General features: G+C 30.2%; 1 long non-coding RNA gene across 4 annotated transcripts; it reads right to left on the reverse strand.

Moving 5' to 3' along the window:
• Positions 1 to 286: 286 nt before the first annotated feature.
• LOC111615601 lies at positions 287 to 18,038 on the reverse strand. 4 transcript variants are annotated; one of them, XR_002755104.1, is made up of 4 exons: positions 18,024 to 18,038; positions 17,897 to 17,961; positions 2,084 to 2,144; positions 287 to 774 (listed from the first exon to the last, which is right to left on the reverse strand). It is a non-coding gene; the product is annotated as an uncharacterized LOC111615601 (long non-coding RNA). The 4 variants fall into 4 exon arrangements; XR_002755105.1 differs by lacking the exons at positions 17,897 to 17,961; positions 18,024 to 18,038 and adding an exon at positions 4,990 to 5,014; XR_002755103.1 differs by lacking the exons at positions 17,897 to 17,961; positions 18,024 to 18,038 and adding an exon at positions 2,369 to 2,513.
• Positions 18,039 to 22,742: the final 4,704 nt, after the last annotated feature.

Here is a 22,742-nt window from a genome sequence, read left to right on the forward strand (position 1 = left end):
CTCAACCAAATTTTATAAATTAAAAATTTTTAATGTTAAATAGCTGCTTTTCTTTAAAGGGATAGTTAATATATTACTAATTTTTTACAAGTATCAAATTTCTTTTATATTTTATTTATAGTATTATCAACCTTCAAAAACACTCCAACAATTTGCCTTGAAAATGTCAAGGTTTGGCACACATCCAATACTGTTAAAGTGGTGGTAGTAGTAGTAGTTATCACAGAGTTACAACATCAGATACAACTATGCTTAATAATAATATTAAAAAATCTTTGTAAAATCATGATCATTGAACAACTATTTATTTTTATATATCTGTACAACATGAAAATTTTGGTTCAAAACTTTTAACCTGTACATGCAACTTTTAAAGAACAAAATACATAATAATTAAATAAAAAACCTAAAAGACACACACAAAAATTGCAGAAGAGATTGCTAAATCCAACAATACACCATTGAGCAGCTTGGTTTAAGCAGGATGATGGATTAATTGAGAGAGACAATGAAAGGTTTCAACATGTCAAACCCAACATGTCAATCCTAGTTCAAAGTCTTTATGCACTAGTCTAAATAAATGATGTTGCTTGTACAAATATTTACACATTAAGTTGGTCTGAATTTGTCGAACCATCTTTTCTTAGGTTGAATAGAACAATCCATCTGGTGTACACTGAACATGGAGAGCAACAATCCCGTGGAAGCCAATAACATTGCCATTGGAAACATTTTATCAGATTTATTAATGGCCGATCCAAACAGGTGCATATTCTGAAATAGATGAAAAAAATTTATAGTTTAACAACAGTTTTCAGAATGTTTATTAACTAAATATAATCAAAAATCTTATAAATATATGAACTTTCTATAATACATTAATTCTTTTGTTACTGGCTGCATTTTCAAATAATCATTATATAATAATATCAAAGATGGCACTTTATTTTCAGTGAAAGAATTTTATACTATTCTAATGTATTTGGATTTTAAATTTCAAATACTATTAAAAAAAAAATTCCTCTAAACACCTTATTAAGAATATCCTGAATCTGCTTGCAAACTATTATTTTCATTAAAAATTCATTTACTTATTTGAGAAAATTATTTTTCTTTTTGAATACAATCATCTAAAAAAGTATAGACTAATTGATAAAATATGAAACTTAAATTTAATCATACTAATTTGTGATACAAAGATTTTATATTGTTCTGAAACCATTAATGTTCAATAAGTTTTTTGAAAAATTTAGTTTATTCAACAAAAATAAAATATAATTATAGAAAAACATTAATACTTTTTGGTCTATAGTCATCTTGCTCATAAAATCATTTTTCTATAAAAGTTGAATGCATTCCACTCATTAAGTTTTACCTGTAATTCTATGAGCTGGATGACATGTCTAAAGTCATTTAATGAAAAAAATTATTACTTCCACTATTAAGTGGATTACAAAATCTAATATATACAAATATTAGATTTTGTAAATGATAATCCTGCATAAAAAATACATGTAATAACCAAATTAACTGCTAAATAAAATGTTTAAAGCATTTTTTCTTTAAATCTTAATTGATGTGATTGATTCACATCAGACTTTTAAAATTAAAAATGACATTTTATTATAATTTCTTAAAATTTTTTTATTTTTAATGGTTATTCTATTAAGATTAACTGCCAGTCCATAAAATGTTAATTTTATTATAAACAACAATTTACAATTTGTGTAAGAATGTTTTAATGATAATTACTAACAACAAACTCCTTGATCACTACTACAATGTAATTTCTTGATTCTAGATTTTCATAAAATCATATAAATAGTTTATGATAATCATTACACAAATTATCAGCAACAACTAACTAAAATGCTTACTGATAAAATCAATTATTCTGTATTGTACTAGAAAAAGTTCACTGTAAATTATTTTTCATAGAATATCATTAGTATATTTTATAAAATGAACAAGTAACATAAAATGCTATTGAATATAGCACAGTTTTTCTTGATTTTTAAAATTACTTAATAAAATATTCAAACTTTGTATTTTAAATTATCATTAATAGCTACAATTAATTTACCTGTGACAATCTTAACGGATATTTGTTGACTCTAGCAAGTATCATTCTCTGCAATGGACTTCTGAAATAAAATTGAAGATATATTAAAATAGTTGCTAAAAATAGAAATTTTAATATTGTATTTATATAAAAATTTATAAAATTAATATACTTTACATTATAAGCAAAAACTTAAAAAAATGTATCTTCAATCATTTACAACTGAATAATACATCTTTCCAGAAGTAAAATGCTAACACTACATAATGGTAAAACAACTTTACATAAAGATTTTAAAAAACTTACATGTAACAAAAGAAAATAAATAAATAAATAAATAATGAACTTTCTACAAAAATTTAACTTATATAACTTTAAATCTATATAAACTTTTAAAGTATCACAGGTATAATATGCTTTAAGTTATCTTCCTTGTACTGAAAGTGCTATGATCATTTCTAAACAAAACGCTACTTATAATCCCTGATAAATAATCACATGAACCAATTTAATCAGCCAATAGGCAACTATGGAAAAAACATTTCCTACTATGAACCTGACCCATGATAACTCTAGCCATTTTTAGAAACCTTATCAATATTGCATGTGATGGTGTGCAAAATTATTGAGCAATCTTATATCTTTCACACAATAATCTTAAATAAATTCATTAAAAAGTTATATTATGAATCTTTATTTTATCTTCAACACAATACTTAAATTATCCTATGTTTATATATATACAGTAGAGCATCAATTATCCGACCCCCATTAACCGTCACATCGGTTAACCGACTGTTCCAGTCAGCAAATTTCAAATGTCCGCTAGTGATATGGCATTACAATATTTAGCTATGTCTTGGCTACTTTAATATTATTTTTGTTAAATTTTTGCGTGTTTTAGCTGGCATCAATGGCTCGACCATTGAAGGGAGGCCAGTATTTAAACAGGACTTAATTTTCTAATTATGAGTGGTTGTTCGTTTCATGAGCAATAGAATAATTTAAAAATAATTTTTAACGATACAATAGCGACGATTATTATTTTTAAAAAATTTGTTAGGCTAAACATCGATGAAAATTCAACGCAAAGTTGGTTAATAGCGATATACCAATAAACTAATTACATGGGATATACTAATATCTTAATATACTATACTAATAATTTTTTCCTTCTTTTCGGTTATCCGACCAACCTGAGTCCCCAATTGAGTCGGATAATCAATGTGCTACTGTATAAAAATTCAAGATTTGATTATTTTTATTATATATATATATATATATAAATATAATAAAAATAATCATCTTGAATTTTTTAAATTGCTTTAAATACATCTGATTAAAAAATCTGCTACTTACTAGATAAACAAGTTTAATGACCTTAAAAAAAATCAAAATCAATCTATATTTTTGAAGTCACTTTTTTGTATTTTTTATGGCATTTATTAAACAGAAAATAAAAAAAATTACATTTAATAAAAGTCTAACATTTCCTTTGTCACAAAAAAGGACATTTTTTAAACTATCATTCTTTGGATTGTGTGTGAATACTCAAGTATGCCTTTGGAAGGTCATGTTGGGCTTATTAAATGTCTAAACAAATAAATAAATATTAAATATTTTTACAATAATAAGTCGAGTGTTTAATCATAATGTTTAATCTCTATTTTATGGTCATTTTCATTGATAACTTTCTTTTATGCATCACAGTCATTATCCTTGACATCTATATAATCAGTTATTAGAGTAAAATCAATGTCATAAGAAGCAAGGAGCTGTGACAATGTTCCACAAAAGCAATGCACTTTGTTCTATGATTAAATTTCAAAACAGTGAATGTTAATGTACTTCAAATCAAGGGTTCAGTCAAATTAAAAACTGCCAGTGTCTTAACTGGTGCCCCAAGTTTAAATCACCACATTCTGTCTATGGTGTTTTGTATGGGCAATAGCTGCAAAATGGCTTAAGTGCATCAAAAATGACCTACATATTCATAATCAGTACAAAAAACTGTGCAAAAAGTAATTTTCTCAGTTTTTTGGCCAAGGCACATTGTGAACATCTCAATTGCATTTTAGACTAAGTACAAGGGCTTCAACCTGCTTTGAAAAGTACAAAGATACTATACTGCCCTGGTATGACTACAGTGCTGCTTTAAATTATTAAAAATTCTCCATAGACATAATGTTAAAGGCAATTACTTCAAGTTTTTACTCAATTCCTACTGAGTCAAAAATTTAATATTCTAGTACTATATGCACCTCAGAATTCTATCATTTATCATGATTTAGTCAAAAATGGCCACACAATGCTACAAAAATTAATCTCACTTTCAAACATTTAACATTAAATAAAAGAGCATTACATATGATTAATTGTAGAATAAAATTCATTTATATGAATAGTATTGATATATCTTCATTTTACATAATTTTTTAAACAATAATAATTCACTTAGGTTAAAAAAAAACTTGATTTTACACCATTTCAAGGACTAATGACAACATCTAAAGTTCATAAATCTATTTGTGATTTGAACCCTATGTTTATGCTTGCATTTCTTTTAAAAATGTTTTTTATAAAGTGCTAGGTCAGTGAAGATAAGATTGTGTAAAGTAAAGAATGATGACCAAAAGGTCAACACAATGATAAAACAAACTTTGATGGTGCATACTTTAAACAGCAAATACACATAATTTATGGTAAAAAAGCACAGTTAAATGCCCTGATAATAAATTAAAACATGAAAACAACAAAAAAGTATAAACACTGTATAAAATGAAAATTGCATTTACTGGTCTCATACTGTCTACTCTTAACATAGATGTGAGATTTTATTCATTGTTTAGAATCTTACCCCTTAAACTGTTTACTTCATTTTGTTTGAATAAAATCAAATTGTAATGTCTTTAATAAAAAAAACATACCAGGCATATTATGAGTTTCCATATTATATACTTCATGAGTTTCCAAAAGGACAATGCTGTACAAACAATAAAAAATTATAATGTATATGGAAAATATGCTACATAACTTCAAACACATCTAATGTGGTTTAAAAATTTTCAAGAATATAAAACATATGGCACTCAAAAAGTGTGGATAAATAAAACTTGTAAGAAGACATTGTTAAAAATCAATGAATAACTTACAATAGTTTATATATATACATATACACAGTAATACCCCAAACTTACATGATAGGTGGGACCGAGCAATAACTGCGCAAGTCGAATATGCATAAGTCGAGGTATAATTTCGCATATAAATACGTATAAATAATTTTTAATTGTGGCCAGAGACTAAAGAAAACAATAATTTAGAAAAAAATGTTTAATAAAATCTTAGATAACACATATGTATAACAAATTATATTATTATACAATTTTTCACATTTACTTGATTATCACGCCATAATTTTAACATTGATTCCATCTCACAATAATGCTGTGATGTTTACGAATGATGCTTGAATTTAAAGATTGAGCATTTTTCACAACTTCAAGAATTTTTCTTTACCTTTTATAATTGTTCTGACCGTCAATTCAGGTAGATCAAACTTCTTTGCCAATTCACAAATTTTCATTTTTGTACCGAAGTCTTTAATAATGTTAGCTTTACATTCCAAAGATAAAGTTTTTCTTTTCTTATTTGATGCAGAAGAATCAGTTCTACTTCGTTTGGATGACATAGTAGAGTCTCTCAAGTCTCCGTAGATATAACAAACACAGAAATAAATTGTAGCTATATGTTGATTCTGCACAACACGTCTGAACACGTAAGCTGAACAATAGTGTGGGGGGTGGGGGGAATGAGTAATCAAGAGATGCGTGGTGCTCAAACAAAAGATGAATCGACGAGATTTGAAAATCGTGTAACTCTGGGTTTACGTAAGTCGGGATATATATAAAACCACTATTGTGAAAAAATTAACCAATAAAAAAATTTAAATGTAAGCAAACACACTTATTGTTCTTATAACAAAGCATATTTTAATTTTCTTGGAACTTTGTCACAATTGACAGACAAAGTTACAAGAAAATTAAAATATGCTAATCATTCAGAATAAAAAAAAAAAATTCTAAAAATGAATGGTATACATATTTTACATCCAAACTATAAACAATTTTAATATACTTCTTAAAGTATATTATAGAATTTAGAAGGCTAAAACTTTTAGGACATACTTATCTTAATTAGAAGGGGATGAAATTTGAGTTACAAGATTTGAAGGAAAGACACAAAGCAGGTTAAATAAAAGCACATAAAAAAAAACATCTGACTGACTATCATACTTTATTCTCCACGATAATTTTATTACATTTTTTTACTTGCTACATTCCAATTATAAAAACTAATAAATCAATCAAAAAAATTTGTTACTTTATAGTGTGCATAAAACTTCTAATTTATTGTTAATTTTTAGACAAGATGAACTAATTAATTATACAATAATAATTAATTTCATATAAATAATTTTGCAAAGGTTATTACAAAAACATTAGACAATTGTTATAAGTTATTTTTGTAAATTAAAAAAAAATCATGTTCCTAACACTGAATTGGAAATAACTTTTTATATTTGTAAAATAGAAAAATATATGTAGTTTTACTATATTTCTATCTTCTGTATAATTTTACTGTGCTACTTTTCTATTTGTTTTTGTATTTTTTATTATGGGGTTTCCTGATTAAATTGTTATTTTAAGAATTGTTCCAGTTGGGAACAGTTCCAGTACCAAGATACCACTGTATTTCATTAGTCATTTTTATGAATGATTAGTTTCCTATGGTTAAAAACAAGTTAACAACACTTACCTAAAAATGTTTAAATAAATAAACTAAATACAAAAATTAAGCTATAAAAACAAAACACAGTGAGTCTTAAAGGCTAAAGACTGAAAGCAACAACAACACATGGTTGATAGAAAAATTAAAACAAGGAAGAAAAAAATATAGAATAAAGGAGTTTTCACTTAAAAGTTGCAAAATTTTGTACAGAGGATTTTTCCAAATTCAAACTGTTAGAGCAAAACCAGAAACAGCATTGTACAGGGGATATCCCCAATTTGTACACAATTTTGTACAAGGGATATCTGTATATGAAAATATAAAAGGAATACAATAAAACTATTATAATTTGTCAACTACTCAATGTTCTTACACTTAATTTTCAAGTCATAAAAATTTCCTTGTTCAAAAGAACCTTTAACACTTAACACCAATTTCTTACTTCAATAAGCACTAATAATTTAATTACATAAAAGAAATACTCTAATACATAAGGAAAGTGCTCTGAAACATTAATTAAAACAGGGGTGCACAACCTGCGGCCCGCGGACGGTACAGGCCAAATCCCTTCTTTCGAAGTTTCTAAGTGTAGAACTTTTTCCCTTTCACAAAGTCATTAGCACCCAACTGTTTTATGACTTTCCCTGAGGTGAGAAATGGGGGATTGTTCTATAAATAAGTCTATTTTTAGCTAACACTTTCTGCTTTAGATATCGAATATTTTAAAATGATGTTAGAACGTCATTTCCGATGTTATCGGGAAGTTTCTATTTTGGCGGGAAATCTTCAATTTTATGCTTCGGAAAACTTGCCTATTCGTCTAAATAGCGTCAAATAACAAAAATAAGTGAAAATAGCGCTGAAAAACCATGAAAATAACGATTTTTTAGCATTTGTTTACATTCTAGATTCTGATTGGTATAGTCGAATTTGAATCAATCTTTTCTGAAAAGACGCTTATTCGTCAACCTAATGTCATTCAAACTAGAAAAAAACTAACCAGAGTTCAAAAAGGAATGTACAAAAAGCTATAAAACCAATAATTTACAACAATATCTCTCCATAGACAAAGAATAGAAAAAAAATTTTTCACATCAAATTTATTATTATTAAGTTGGACCAAGAAAATTAATACTGTAGTTGGAATAGAGTCATTACGACTAAAAGGAAGCCATTTGCATTAAAATATTTTGGATTTAATAATTATTACAAACCGCGTCAAGCCATAAACTTGTCAACAAAGAGGGTTGTAAAATGATTCCGTGTAGCTAGAAAGCTGCGGTTTTTTTTGTTTGAAAGAAAACAGATATATTTAGGTTATTTAAGTAGTAAATTAATTGGAACTTTTTATTTACTTTTATTTTTACATTCTTTTTTTCGTAAATTTAAAATTAAATTATTATTTTTAATTTTTATTTTATTTGAAATTTAACAGTCGTAAACTGTGATATATTTAGGACAGAAAAAAAAAAAATTGATTCTAGTGCCAATTTGAAACGAGATATCGCAATTTTAATAATTATATTTAAAATATTCAGATTTTCCACTGCACTGTGTTAATCACTTTTGATTCATTTCTGAACACGGGGGTAAAACTGACGGGCCATAAATATAATTTAGGTAAGAATGGTAACCACATTTATGATGGATTAGTGTCCTGCACCTGGCATGTTGACGATCTGACTCACAAATTCTGAGAAATGGTGGAGACGCCCGGACAGGGGTCGAACGAATTAAGACCTGCCTGGCCACGTGTGCGTAATAGTCTTCTGTCCCCGCCTCTTTAGTCTTTGGTCAGAGTGGATACAGAACAAAGCACGTGGTAGTCTAGCTTGCCTTATCTCAAACATGATTTGTTGCGGGCCTCAGAATTTTCGGCACAATGAGACATTGTTTTGCAGAGTGAACAGTATGGCGCCGGGCATTAAACGCAAGGTCAATCGCGAGAATCATCAGTTTCAAGAAGTGGAAGTGTGGACTAACAAGTACTGTTTTGTGCAACAGAACAACAGCATTATTTGCCTTTTGTGCAATGGAACAATAGCAGTGCCAAAAGAATTCAACCTGAAGCGACATCATGAAAGCCAACACAAGGATTTCCTTCTGCAAGGTACGGAACGCAAACGGAAAATCGAATCGTTACGACGATCACTAATCAGCCAACAAAATGTGTTCAAGAAACAATCTGGAGAATTGGATGCGGCTGTTGAAGCCAGCCTAGAAATATCTGCTTTAATAGCCAAGAATGGGAAACCTTTCACAGATGGCGATATGATAAAAAAGTGTCTTATCATCGCAAGTGAGATGTGTCCTGAGAAGACAGTGTTTTCAAACAATCAGTCTTAACCACATGACGATACAACAAAGAATCTCGCAAATTGCATCAGACATCGCATTAATCACTTGGAGGTCCGGCCCCCAGTCAATAAACTTAATCCTAATTTGGCCCTTCTTCAAAAAAGGTTGTGCATCCCTGATTAAAATATGTAAATAATCAATTAAATGTATGAATAAATAATTTCATATGATATGATGCATACATATACTGCTTCCCACATACAGTATGTCCTTTATGTATTTATTTATACTTGAAAATTTGTTCAGATATGTTTAAATTACAGAAATGATGATGATAATAATATTACAGAAAGATAAGAGATAGATATCTAGTATTGTAAAAATACTGCAAAGAATGTAAACTGAAATAATTTAAAATGAAGCATAAGCATAACATTTCTCAATTGTTAAAATTTTTAAAAATACCAAGTTTACCATTTAGCAGTCCTTGAATATTATAACTAATTTTCTAAAAACATTTAACCTTGAGATGCAATATAAAATGAGTATTTGAGAGCAAAATATTTTTTTAAATAAAACCCAAGGCCATATTAAATTCCAAAAACAAAAGATAAAAATGATTTTGTACTATACATTGAAAAAAAAACCTATATTTTAGTCTGTTTAAATTATGTTGAGAGGTCTACTATCAAACCCCATTTATAGAGTCAAAAACTCAAATGGTGTTAGCGAAATCCTCTCATTGATATTGCACAAATTCTACACCAATACTCTTTTTACAGAATACAGGCTCTAGTGTGTGCAATTAATTTATTAAAACAAATTTTCTATATATATCAAAGCAAAAACTCATGTATTCTTACAGATTTAATTAGCTAAGTCACCTGTTTTATCATGCTAATTTAAAGAATATTTCAGTATATTTATGAAAAATGTTTCAAATTTATACATTTCAATGTTGATATTTTTCAATATTCTTCAAATTTCAAAAACACTGATTTAATTACAGCAAAACAGATTTGTATTTTCCATTCACACTATTGGGCTATTTTGACTTAATTATCCAGCCGTATTAAAACCATCTTAGCAGGCAACATGCCCAATACTGAAGAGAGAAATTGTAACAAAAATGTTATAGTGAAATGAAAATTGCTGGAATTCTATTACATCAGAACTAACAGAAAAGGATTGTTAAAAGTACATAATATGTTCATATGACAAAAATGTTATGGTGGGTTCTTATGAAGGTTGGGTCAGGAAAAATTAAGTTTGTTGTTATGAAGTTTCTCATAATGAGATTCACTGTAACAAATTTTAACTAAAAAAGCCTGCACTTAAATGTATTGAAATCTTAATCACATTTGAAGTACAGTACATATAGTTGTTTCAAGCACAAACAGGAAAGTATCTTTGTAATAAATGAAATTAACATGTAGAAAAGTTATATTTTTATGTAGTAATTTTTTGGAATGAAGTCTAAATATAATAGTAGTAATAAATTTATTACTAATCTCTTATATTTAAGCACTATTCTAAAAATCCATTATAATAAAAATAACACTTTTCTCTTTTAGAAATCATTCTTAGAGGCCAGTCATGATCAATTAACATATTGGTACAATGGATTATATCAACAAAATGAACAAGTAAAACGGCAAAACCATATTTGGGACAAGACTATGCCTCGGAGACAGAATCACTTTGATGCTCAAGGCAGGTCTCATTCTTATTCTCCTATCTTCTTTGAAATCGCTGCTTTTGGGCACGATCGTTCAAACTTCGCTGGCCACGACCACATCCACGATGCATCTTCAATGAAATTAACCTATCTAATTTCAAAATTTCTCTCCCAGGTTAAATTTTTGTCGATGCGTAACGAAAAGTTCCCGTTTTTGAAAAAAATAACCGTGGCTATTGTATCGTCCAAAATTATTATTTTTGAAATATTTTGCACAAACAATATACAGTTTAACCCAATTATAATGTCATCGGACGTAACGACAACCCTAATATAATGTCAAATTTTTATTGGTCCTACGATTTTACTACACTAGATAATGTTTAAAAAACCCACTTGTAATGACATAAAACAGTTTTAACGTCATATTTGAAGCACTCCCAAATTTACAAAATTAGATTACAAATTTTATTTAACATAGAAGAAGCTACATGTTCGGTCCTAAGGTCAGAGTTCACTTCTTAGAATGACTGTGGGTGATACTCTCCCCTACCTGACTTTGGTGGGGTGAAGTGGCTTTTTGCCTGTTTGTAGAAAAGGGTCGCCATTTTGGATTTTATTTTGATTCGATTCTCGGTCTCCTGACTACTTATGAGTCTGGATTTTTTTATGCGCAAATGATTTGGGCACCCAATACTCTGTGCCAAATATCAACTCTACATGTACTCCTTCATACCTCTATGCTGATAAGAACATGAGGTAGTACAATTTTATAAACAAGACATAGTCTTGTCAAAAACTAAGTTTTAAGTTATTCTTTGTCAAGAATTAATTATAATGAAGAAAATGAATCCATTTATTCTTTCTCTCTAAATGAATTTACAGTAGAGCGTCGATTATCTGAATCAATTGGGGACTGGGTTTGTTCGGAAAATCAATATTTCAGATAACCGATTATGTACGAAAAAATATATTAACCTATCCCATGTTGAAATTTTTCTCTGTTGCATGTTGCTTTGCGTTGAATTTTCATTGATGTCAAGCCTAACGAAGACTATTGTATCATTAAAAATTATTTTTTTATTTTGTACAAACAAAATAAATATATTGAAAAATATAAAAACAATAGAAAATTATACTTCAGAAGTTAATTTAGTATCAAAGACGTAAAATATTTGAGTAGCCCAAGACATAGCCAAAGATTGCAGCACCACAGCACTGGCGAAAATTTAAATTCGCCGACTGGAATTCTTTCGGATAATCGATGCTCTACTGTATTTTTGAATCAAAGTCAGTTATAATACATGTTAAAGCATTGCATATTGCCACATAAGGAGATGATAATATTTACTGTTTAATTTCTAGAATGTGGAGGGTGAGAACTAAGATATGAACTTAGTTTTGTAAATAGATTTGTAAAAGATAAAACTAACTGCTTTCACATGTTTTTACTTACAGCAAAATTGGAAAACATTTCTGTTTTATGTTATTAAATCAATATTTTTGCAAATTAGTTTAGATTTAAATGTGTGCTATTTTAATTTATTGTGTGATTTTGGGAATACAGTAGAGCATCGATTATCTGACTCAATTGGGGACTGGGGTTGGTCGGATAACTGAAAAAATGGATAACCAAAAAATATGAAAAAATACATTATTAGTATAGTATATTAGTATATCTCATGTAATTAGTATATCGCTATTAACCTACTTCGCATTGAATTTTCATCGATGTTAAGCCTAACAAAAATTTTTTTAAAATAATAATCGTCGCTATTGTATCGTTAAAAATTAGAAAATTAAGCCTCGTTTAAATACTGGCTCCCTTTCATGGTCGAGCCAGTGTTGCCAGCTAAAACACGTAAAAGTACTATTAAAGTAGCCAAGACATAGTGAAATATTGTAACGCCACATCACTAGCAGACATTTGAATTTGCCGACCAGAACGGTAGGTTAACTGATGTGACGGTTAATGGGGGGGGGGGTTGAATTTGCCGACCAGAACGGTTGGTTAACTGATGTGACAGTTAATCGGGGGAGGGGGGGGGTTGGATAATCGATGCTCTACTGTATTCAAAATCTCAGCATTAATCTAGTGAGATGCTGCTGGAAGTGACGCAACTGCTGGTGTTTTCCAGAGAACACAAACGCTGACTGCCAGGAATTTCGAAAGAAAAATGGCAAACAATGTAAACTTCCATGTTACATTAAATTTATTTTTGAACTAATTTAATGATTTTTTAATGATACAGAAATTTAAATAATTAAATCAATCCTAAGATTACACTTTATAACTAAAACAAATTATGTGATGTCTTACATAGATATACTAGTATATTGAAATATTCTATTAATGTATTAACTGAATTTTAATTTATTTCAACAAATAAATTCAAAATTGTCAACACAAAATAGAGCTCTTACAAGCCTCAAGGTGACTGCCATCTTGTTTGCTGGTGAATTGAGTACCAAGAAAGATGCTTGCAGTTTGCTGGAAGCAACTGAAAGTCATGAGATTTTGAACAGAGGTGCTGGCTGAGCACTGAGATTTTGAATACGCCCTTTGCTTTTTGTTGTGTACTTTTTGTTTTTATATTTGGAACTGTCTCAAATATACAGGACAGGAATAGAATAAAAATAGTCTTCCTCTTTAAAACTTCTATAAACTTAAATATTATGCAATATAAAATCACAGCAGAATTTTCACAAAAATTAACACAATTCTTGTTTGCATAAATTCTGGTTTAACTCCATGCTGGACTTCCCTGGAAATAGTAAACTGCTTGCAATTCTCACACTGAACCTAATGTCTGGTATTGGAACAAATGTATTTCACAAATGTTTTTGGGCTCCTCTGGATCCCTGCTTCAGGTGAATGTTGTCTTTTTGTTGACAGAACACAAAATTACAATTAAAACTTCAAACATTTGTAACCAACAAATCATATCACTATCCATTGAGAATGGAATGGATTTAAAATAAACAGAAGACAGAAGGCATTGGAGTATCAGCCTAAAATTCCGCACATGCAATGTCCTATGATAGCTAAATACTTATAGTACCAATTCATAAAGGGCCTGCCAAGCCACCAAATGGAAAAGTTCCTTGTTGTGGTTGATACATATTTAGCTATCATAGGACATCATCTGCATTTGCAGATTAACACTTGGCATTTAATGTTTAGGCAGACATTTCAATGCCTTCTGTTTATTTTAACCCTTTGGTGAATGTGCTTTTCAGGAGCTCTCATGAGGGGGCACATATTGCAGCAATTACACCACATATGTAATATTACTTGATTTAAGTCAATAATTAATTATTGTTTTGAAAATATGCATCAGATATACGAGAAAATTAATTTTACAATATTTTAATGAACAAATTGGTTATAAAATATTTAGATAATAAAAAGAAGTCACTCTACTTCCATATGACATTCACCTTCACACATGGCACATATAATCACTATATTACTATGCTTTTCTCAAACATTTCTACCACATTCCTGACAATTTTGTCCTATTGTTTTTTGTGTTTGTCACAAATAAAACAAATTCCAGGTTTTGCTATTTCTTTGTACAGTCTCTCATTTCCCTTATATTTTTCCAAAAATGTATGAATCTCATTAGGGAGTGTCAGCATCATTGATCTTTCTTTCAAATGTTCTTCCATTAGACTTACGGCAAATTTTTTTTTAAATAAAATGTTATCTTCTGCCTTTGTTATCAGGATTATTAAATTTAAATATAATATTAGAATTTATTCCAGCAATGTCGAGATGATGATAAAAGAGAGCCAGTGACCATTTCCTTGTAATTCAGGAAGTGGTGTAGGATGAACACATCTGATCTACAGTGTCTACACCACCTTTAGTAGCATTGTAGTCCAAATATGTCAGTCTTGTTAGTTTCCTGATCAACTTCAGGAGTGTCGTGCATGGTCGAAAGAAAGATGACACCTTTATTTTTCTTTGGAACTATTGAAGCAATACAATAATCATATTGAAAACCAAATATACATGAATTTATTTGTCTGGTTTTGTTTGGAAGAAAGGATAACTACTGTAGTAACATTTCTTTTTCTTTTTATCGGCATGACTAATCTCTTTACTATATCATCGTCCTTGTTTGATCTCATAGGGCTCTTGCACTTGCTTTCCACAATAAATCTCAAAATTATGAGTATAAAAGATTTTAGCATCACATAGAGAATACATTTATATGCCGTATTTCATAGGCTTATTAGGAATGTATTGTACAAATCTGCAGCATCGTCTAAAAGGATGAAGCATCTCGTCAATTGTCACAAACTCACATTGAAACTGCTCATACAATTGTTGACAAACTCTTGGTGAAAGTCTCAAATTGGTGCAAGCTTATCAGTTATTTTTTCATTCATCCCTGGTTTCTAAGCTGTCAAATCTAAGTGCATGAAGCAAAAACCAAAAATGTTTATAACTGAAAAGGCCCCATAAAAGGATCATTCCTGTACCATCAGAAGACCAGAGCTCATAGCAATTAGTGTGATGCCCTTTTTTTATACCAATCAAATACAATCTCCAAAATGGGTTTTTATTTCTATATGCGCCGGATCCCGAAATTGAAGCACAACTCGAGAAGGCTACTATCATCATCAACATGCCCCACCAACATCATCTCAGGTGGCTGGAGGCCAAGGCTATCTACAATGCCAGCCGGCTAGCCACCTGTGTTAACCGGAAGGAAGAGCTAACCCTGTCTCTGGCCTGGCAATCACTGTTAGACGCCAACCCGCCGCTTCCTCCCCCACCACACAACCGTGCATGCCGGAAACGACCCACCCAGTCGGAACTGACACCCGATCCCAACAAATAATATACACTCCGTCCGGGGAATTTTCAGTCGACCTGAAGAAGAGCGAACAGATCACTCGAAAATGTTTGTCAAGCGATATACAATATATACGTGTCGAGCACTGGTTACAGGTTCCAGATAGTGTAACGTTGATTTCACCCCAGTGCTGAAAGTGGAACAGTTCCTATATCCTTTTTTTTATTTTGTTCAAGAACTATCATAAATCAATAAATAGTGACGTTAAACACTTGGCAGCCTGTTGGCGGATCCCCTCCGTGAGGAGTCAGTCGGGAGCACGAACAGTCAGAAGTGCCACCATTGGGGTTACCTAGGTACACTTTAACCCATTGAGATGATCTGATTTGTTATAAATGTTTTAATAGTAGTTAAGAACAGGTTAAAGTAATCCTGAAATAACTTAAAAATTGTTTAATAATGCTTTCTTCTGACAAAATTTGGATACATAAAAATTGAAAAAGTTATGTAAATTTAAAATTATAGCACTAAATGTAAATTAAACATAAATACAGGGTGGTTATAATTAAAGTTGCGCTATTTAGACCTGTCTACTAGGCCCGTTATGTAAATTTAAAATTATATAACTAAATGTAAATTAAACATAAATACAGGGTGGTTATAATTAAAGTTGCGCTATTTAGACCTGTCTACTAGGCCCGTTCTCGTGGACGTATTTTGATAAAACTTGGAATATATCTTATACGGACCATAGGGAAAAGGAAAAATGCAAAAAAAACATTTAGTTCAAATTTTTATCACTAGGTGAAAAAATGACGCATAAAGAAGAAGAAACACGCAAATGGTTTTTATTCACATTTATTCAATGTGCAATCCATTAATTATTTAAATAAATAAAATTAGAATCTTTTCACACGTAAAAATCTTTAAATATAAATAATATAAAAGGAAAGATTCGGATAAAATTTATATGTAAATCACGATCCACGCTTAAATATTTTATTGTGAAAGAACTGTGTGAATAATGATTTATGCATGAGGAAAGTAAATTCTAATGATATCCATCTATCCTCTTATCTATAAACAATACAATAGATGAAGGTAAGCATCATTATATTTAAACTTATTTTTTAAACTTTAACAATATTTAAGTAAATATATTATCTTTTTAGAACGATAACTTAATAGAATCTTGTAAAAATAAATTTATAAGATGCTATTGAACAATTCTGCCGTTATAAATTATTATTGTTTACTTTAATTGTAACTTCCTTTCTGGTAATTAATTAGTACTGTATATTTTATGTTAATTGCGAGGGTCTGAAGGGAACAGATTAAATTATTTAAACTAATACGCATTTAATAAATAAGTGGAAAAACCCTACTTCCTTTCCCCCACCACTCGCGATACTCGGATAGATAAAACTGTCACTATAATGTTTGGACTTATGTTACAACCTTAATCAAGACAGTCGATTATTAATGAATAGAAACTGTCATAAGTATGAAATTATGAGGTAAAGGGAGTCACCAAAACGGCTAGAAAGTAGCAATAATTCTGCCCAATCGTCCGGTTCTTCACAGCTCGTATCCATCGTTTTGTCTAACTGGTGTTGATATCAGTTATTGCTCGGAACCGATTCACTCTATCGATTTATCCGCAACTTCCCCACTCGACTATTCGAAGACCCTCTTATTAAATCATTTAGTGTTACCCAGTGAGCGGATCTTGAGACTCGACGGCTAGAAGTCTAACCCTCAATTGTATTCTCACATACAGTAGAGCCTCGATTATCCGACCCCCCGATTAACCGACACCTCGGTTAACCGACCGTCCTAGTCGGCAGATTTGAAATGTCCGCTAGTGATGTGGCGCTATAATATTTGGCTATGTCTTGGCTACTTTAATATTATTTTTACGTGTTTTAGCTGGCAACACTCATTCGACCATGAAAGGGAGCCAGTATTTAAATGANCTTATAGAAGCAACAACAACAACAACAACAAATTTCTTCAAGGAGACAATTTCTATCAGAAATCGAATCCGAATTCTTACAGTAAGAGCAGAGAACTTTCCAAGCTGTTACTCAGATAACTTTATATGAAAAGAAATGAATTTAAATTCTATCCATATTTCTTCTAATGAAAAATAGTTGCTTTATACATTTTCCCTCGGATTATTAGCTATAGATTCAATTATTTTCAAAATGATTAATACTTTTAAAAATATTTAATATAAAAATTTTAACTTATAATTACTTCAATTCTGTTATTCAAATTCGATTTTCAGTTCTTTCTGTCGACTTCTACCTAAGCTTTTTTTCCTAAGAAAGAAAAAAAGTAGGTTAAAAAAACTTAGTCAATAGTTTTTATATACAGTACTTACAAATCAAATTAGTGGTTAAGCAATATTTATTTTTATTATCTTTCTAGAATTCTCGGTCATCGATATTAGCTGTTGGTATCGTCGGTACCAGACAATGAAAAAATGAAAGGATAAAAATAAGATAAAGATTTAAAATAGCTTAATCAAAAAATTAAATTTAAATAACTTAGAAAAATTGCACTTGAAAAAATATAAAGTTCAAATGCAAGTTTTATGACTATTTCTTTGATTGTGCAATCAAATAATCTTATCAGTTTTCAGACGTTGTGTAATGTTACAGTTTCACTTGCGAACATTATCTATCTATCCGTTTAAACTTTGAATATTTAATTTTCTAGAAATTATTTTGTAATACTGTAAATTGTTTTGAAAAATTTCGTTTTCTATTATTGTAATATACTGTAAGTAAAACAATAGTTCGGTAAAAAATTATTTTTATCAATAAATTTAAATAAACTAAAGTAAATAAATATATCAGCAAAATTAAAATTTGCTGACCTAATAAATTTGTAAATCTGTTTATTGTTATTCTAAAATTTTACGCAGCTTTAGCAGAATGTATATCAGTTATGAGCAACCCGCGATCTGGGGCCCGCGAGGTTTTAATTTAATTTGCAATCCTCCAAGCTTTGGCAACGTAATTTTATTTAGGCTATCTATTTTTTTAATTTTTAATTTTTTGTTTTTTTCCTCGTATTGTCGTGTAACCTGATATTCGTGACGAAGAATTTTCAAACTAGACCAGTGTAAAGAATAAACTATATATTACTCGCGTGCATATTATTAGCATATATTATTTTAGTATTTAGTATACTGGAGACTATGCAATGTGCTGGTTAACTTAAGGCTGCTTAAAGGCCTGCAACTTTGTAAAAAACAAATGCATGCGGCCCGCATCCAGAAAAGGTTGCTTATCACTAATGCTTGTTCAGTTTATTCATACATATCTTTTTTTTTTTTGTTATGGATGGACATTAAAAGGACCTTTTCAGCAATCCCATTATGGATTAGTCCAAATACAATGGAGCCGCCGTATGACGAGAGAGTGGGCCCGACATATCCGGATGGATCCCCTCAAAAAATTCCTGAGGTTTTTCGACCAGTCTAGGTTCGTGGTTTTCCCATAGCGGTAGGCTGCCGCATTAATCGTTCGGCCATCAGGCCATCCACATTCTGGGTTTCAATCAGACCGATAATAGGGCCTTTAGGTGGAGAGAAACGAACACTACATGTCCGGGACAGAACGACAATGAAAAATTTCTGAGGTTTATGACCTAGATTTGAATCAGAATACTCCAAAGTAGCAGGCTAACTACTTCGATCTTCAGGACTAACGTTGAAAGTATGAACTCTAAGTATTTGTTTCTTAGTGTTCATGCATTGAATATCAGTTGTTTATTAATGTATTAACAGGACCGTTCTGCATAATTTTGGCGCCTGATGCAAGCCTAAGAACAACGCTAATGTAATATATTTTTATAAACAAGGTATGATGCCTTTTATTCTTTCCAATTTGGCATCTGAAACAATTACTTTTCCGCCTCATCTATCGATCCACTACTAAACACTGGAGTTTTCCGGGTTTTCTTCACGGTTTAACGCCTAAATAGAGGCTAGTCCATAGAAAGTCCTTCCCCGGAGACACCTCTTGTCAGATCGTCCACGTACTGTGTTGCCTTAGTCCAGGGGTCGGCAGTTTGTCAAGTGAGAAGAGCCGAATTGTCATGAAAACAGGATAACAGAAGTACCAGAGAGCCGCGTATTAATTTAAATGTGCGAAATACGACACACGACAGAGGCGCCTCTAGTGGCCGTTTTCGGCATAACGTTACAAGGATGGACGGACACGAGTTCAATGGGTTATATATATATGTAGATATGCTTCAAATGCTACCACTCTTATGCGACTCATATTGATCAACGCGAGTGTGGTCATGTGCGGACGGAGACGCCGAAGTTTGTTCGGCGGCTCTATCTCATAAACTCATAAGTTATAAGGCTGCGGTGAAATGAGGTGAAATGAAATTGGAGTTTATGTCCGAAGAGCCGCAAACGTCTATGCAAAGAGCCGCATGCGGCTCGCGAGCCGCTGATTCCGACCCCTGCCTTAGTCTATCAACCAACCTACCTCATCTATCAGCATGGCACTGGATATTAGTATGTAAACCACATACGTAGTAGGCTATATTTCAAAAAAACTGAATCAGATAGGAAAAAAAAACTTGTTTTCGTTCCTCGGTGGAATCTGTACTCACGCTCTGAATACTTAATATTCGAGAATGTTCTGGTATTAAAATACATTTTATACATTATGGTTTATACTACGGATACTTCTTATCTATCAATACTTTAGGAATTTTACACAGGATTTTCCACGCGTTAATCGAATACTTTGTCCTTTGCTTTATCAGTAATATTTGTATTACATTTTTGTTAAAAATAAATATAAGAACACAAATAATTTATTTTCGTTATTTGACCTTCTTCGATAATGTTATTTATAGATTTATAAAAAAAATGTTTACAGAATCGTATAACATATTTATCAAATCCTTAAAAATTTTATTTTTAATAATAAATTTTTATCTTTTTGTACGAGTACTTAATGTCTTTGACCTCCGCTTTGATAAGTTCCTATATTAGATTTTTTTATTTCATAATCCTTGGTTATGATAATTCAATTATCTAATGAATTATTAATTGAACGTCAGATATTTTTTTGTCTAGAAATAAAAATATTTAATTATATATATAATAAATTTTACAGGTTATGTAAGTCTGAGAGTTTCAGTCTGCACATAAGTTCAGAACTTTCATTTGGAACTCATACCTAGGAATCCAGATTTAAGACTGAATCCAGTAGTCCAAGATATTTTTATAATTCGTTTTCTAGAATCAAATAAATTATTTGATATCAGAACAACGTTATCAGCATTTGAATAACGTTGAATAGAATGTAATTAATTAATACAGCGAGCAGTGGTTCTTAAGATGTGGAATGTACGATACTTCAGTAAACAGCAACGGTGATACATAGCAGATGTAAGGTGCTATCCAGAAAATTTTTGCAAGTGCTTTTTTCACGAGATAAAATTTTGATTTGAGGAATAACATAAAACATTGGAAAGTATCAACATTAAGTTCACTTATCCATCAATACTTCGTAAATTTATCAAACCTAAGTTGGTCGAGTTTATTACCAGTTTATAATAGAGAATGATTGGGTATATTTTAGTACGTTTAAATAATTTATTTTACAAAAACAGTCAATGTTTACGATTTGTTACAATATTTCATATTTAAAATTTTACAAAATATGTTATGTGAAGCATATACTGAAGATAAGCTAAAGCACAAAATGCATATACGATCAGGATTTTAATAAAAATGTATTGGATGATTTCCTCATCTGCTTGGTCTATTACTCGGAAGAGGGTGTTGACTGCTTACATCGGGAATAGATAAATACGATATTTAGGTTTAATTTACGAAGTATTAATGGATTAATCAATATTAAAATCCGATTTATAGTTTGTGCGATAAGTTCACTGTCACGAGACGTGTAAGTATGAACGGTTAATCATATGTATTTGCTACTTTTTGAAATATTCTTTATATTAATTTGTTAATATTACTCATTTTAAATAGTATTAATTAAATTTATTTATTGAATAGACTGAAAGGATTCACCATAAAGGGATACAAGTGAACGACCGAATTGAAAAGCAGTATTAAAATTCGTTTCCATCGAACTTAATCTCAAAAAAGAATCAATTGTAGAGTTTCAAAGACTGTGAAACATCGAAAATAGAATACAAAATGCCATAGGAAAAACTCAATACTAAATTTAGATCAGCATTAGTTAGAACTGATGAATTTGAAAAATCTGGAAATCAGACAATAACGATGATAATAACGAAGNTAAAATTGCAGACATATTGAAATATGACGTTATCAGTTAGAAAGTATACAATTTTTCACAACGTAAAAAAGTTTTATATTTTAAAAAAGAAAATATATAAACTTTGAGTTATTTCCTCTCGATAAATTCATAATTTTTTATATTTTAAAAAAGAAAAAAGAATCAATTGTAGAGTTTCAAAGACTGTGAAACATCGAAAATAGAATACAAAATGCCATAGGAAAAACTCAATACTAAATTTAGATCAGCATTAGTTAGAACTGATGAATTTGAAAAATCTGGAAATCAGACAATAACGATGATAATAACGAAGAGAATGAGAAATATTGGAGTTAAACGATGACTAAACTAATGAAGATTGTGATTCTTCTGGTGAGGAATGACTAAATATTTAGTAATAAACAAGTTTTCAAAAATACACCCAGGCTTGGTTAGTCATTAAGCATTATAACTAGGCATATTCACGACAGCATTTTACTCTCAGCTCATTTAGTTTCTATAATTAAACCCATAACTTATTAATGGTATAGAGTAAAAATGATTCTGAATTAAAATTATTTCAGTCATTTTTATATTAATTAGATTTTATAATTTTGCGTTACTAACGTGTAACACAATTAATACACAGTTTTCTTTACAAGAAAGCTAAATGCAACATAGTACATGCGACTTATATTAAATTTGAATAACACTTTTCTCAACATAAGTACAATAACGAATTTCTGCCATAACAAATGTAATTTTGATATAATGCATTTAATAGCAGATAAATACCAATTCGTATATATAAAAATAAA

Source organism: Centruroides sculpturatus, unplaced genomic scaffold, assembly GCF_000671375.1.
Source record: "Centruroides sculpturatus isolate CEXI.00-Female unplaced genomic scaffold, Cexi_2.0 scaffold19, whole genome shotgun sequence".
In the NCBI taxonomy this organism is placed as follows: domain Eukaryota; kingdom Metazoa; phylum Arthropoda; class Arachnida; order Scorpiones; family Buthidae; genus Centruroides; species Centruroides sculpturatus.